Below are 2,524 nucleotides of genomic sequence, written 5' to 3' on the forward strand. Positions count from 1 at the left end.
GAGAATGGTTTAGGTATTGGCCCTGTGTGAAATTCTGCTGTGGGTGCCAAATGATCTTTTAAAGAAGAATTTGAAAAGGGGACTAATTATTCCTGCTGGTGTATCTGCCCTAGGGGAGGAGCATTTATAGCTTAAAAATGCCTCTGACAGAGGTGATGGCCTAGTGGTATTATCACTGGAATATTGACCCAGGTAAAGTTCTGGAGACCTGGGTTCAAACCCCACCACAGCAGATGGTGGAATTTGAGTTCAACAGGAAAACAAATCTGGTATTAAGAGTCTAATGATGACCATGAATCTGTTTTTCAAGGGGGAAAAAAAAACCCATCTGGCTCAGGGACAGAAACTGCCATCCTTACCTGGTCTGGCCTATATGTCACTCCAGACCCACAGCAATACGGCTGACTCTTAACTGCCCTCTGGGCAATAAATGCTGGCCTAGCCAGAGCTGCCTGCATCCCATGAATGAATAAAACAAAAGAAACAATTACCTTTAATTGACCTCAAAATGTACCAAATGCAGCTCGTGACTTTAAAGAGGCACGGCAGCACTTTAGCAGCATAAGGTATACTTCTCCTATCTCTGTTACTAAAGTGTGACTGGTATCTCAACACTTTTCTTTCTAAAAAAAAAAAGCCCCTTAAATCACAGGCCAGAAAAGTCCACAGTCCTGGCCTAAGCCTGTGGTCTCTCTGGACTGATCTCAGTCCAGGGGCTGCATGGGTGGAGGTCAAGGTGGCTGAGAGTTGGTTCCAAGACAATTAGATTGGGCAAGGGGGGAGGGTGGAAAATCCCCAAGATTGGTGTTTCTGCTCTGGCTGAGCATCCAAACAGCTGGAAAATCCATGTGTGTGTGAACAATGTCAAGTGTGACACTGCTGTGACAGCTCTTGTAGTGGAATAGCATAGTGATGTATCCTTTTTCGATACCTATGCTCATCCATGAGGACCAGCACCCAGGAAACCATACTCCAGTAAGGGCCATCAACTTTCAGGGGGAAAAGGGAAGGCATACGTATGGCACAGGAATTTGGCACAATTCAAAATGAAGGGGTTGCACCCAGTAGTGTGGCAGAACATTAGCCTCAGTCGCAAACTTGAGTCTCTGCCATGTGTAGGAGGATATTCCACCTGAATTCCCTACTGGACTCATTAATGACTATCTTATATTAATGGCCTCTCAGCTCTGGACACCCCACACGTGGAAACATCTCCTCCGCATCTGCCTTCTCTAGCCCTTTCCAAATCTCAAAAGGTTGTTATGAGGTTACTCCTCAGTCTTCCACAGCCTGCTCAGTCTTTCCTGATGGGCAGAACTGTTCTTGTTTTTGGCACTTTCTCCAGCAGCTCCTCATGCTTTTATTCTAAAATATGAAAACCAGCAGCTGTTCATAAGTCTCCCTTGTTGTGTGATTTTGTCTCTTACTAGTTTGCACCCCTCTGAAAAGGTGGCAGTTTTGCCTGATCTTCTGCTCAATAACTCAGTGACTCCTTGTCAGTTTGTTTCAAAGAGGCATATTCATCGCTCAGTAAACAGGGTGTTGAAATCCTTGTGGTTAAAGTTGAGTCAACAGCAACCTGGGTGTTATCAATGACAAACTAACACCTACTACCAGTCTGTACAAAAATAGGTCATAAAAAAGCATCATCACCATCCTGTCCTGGCTATAACATCATTAGACCGTGGAATACTTTCGGTACCTAGGGTCGTTCTCAATAAGGCATGCTAAAAATAGAGGGAGATACTGGGCCTGTCCCACTCCAAACAATTCAGCAGTAAATGAAAGCAGAATAATGCCGATGCTGTAAATTCAGCTGTAAAACTTGCTGAACTACATTCAGGGTGAAATGTTTCATACACCAGCGATGAAACACCAAGAAATGTAACAGAGCAATTTAAGGTCAATCAAAAACAGAAAATGCTGCAAATACTTGGCAGGTCTGGCTGCATTTGTGAAGAAAGAAACAGAGTTAACACTTCAGGGTCACTGACTGTTTACTGGAACCCATCATCAACTTGAAACATTAGTTCTGGTTTCTCTCCAGGTGCTGCCAGACTTGCTGATTATTTTCTGTTTTTTCTTCAAACTTCCAGTATCAGAACTACTTTCAACAATGAAACACTAATGCGACACAGCTTTGTACATGGTTCAATATAAGTAATTTCCATTATAATAACAAAGTAAAGCCAAATTAGAATCTCACTGTTGGGTTCCCTATAAAAGTTACAGCTACCTCAATAACGGTAACTTGCTTATACATAGTGCCCTTCACACAGTAAAACATCTCAAGGTGTTGCACAGCAGCCATCATCAGACAAAGTTTGACACTGAATCACGCATAAGACGACATTTTAAGGGAAGGGACTAAAAGGTCAAAGAGGTAGATTTTAAGGAGCATCTGAAAGGAGTAGAGCCAGGCGGCACAGTGGTTAGCGCCGCTGCCTCACGATGTCCAGGGACCCAGGTTTGATTCAACCCTCAGGTGACTGTGTGGAGTTTGCACATTCTCCCCATGTCTGCA

The 2,524-nt window shown here is 43.7% G+C and overlaps 1 protein-coding gene across 1 annotated transcript in view; it reads right to left on the reverse strand.

The window, feature by feature from the left end:
* Positions 1-2,524, reverse strand: part of LOC109924537 (nuclear receptor subfamily 4 group A member 1-like) — a 36,558-nt gene that overhangs the window by 29,143 nt on the left and 4,891 nt on the right. The window lies entirely within an intron of this gene.

This window comes from Rhincodon typus, chromosome 41, assembly GCF_021869965.1.
Source record: "Rhincodon typus isolate 14 chromosome 41, sRhiTyp1.1, whole genome shotgun sequence".
Classification (NCBI taxonomy): Eukaryota; Metazoa; Chordata; class Chondrichthyes; order Orectolobiformes; family Rhincodontidae; genus Rhincodon; species Rhincodon typus.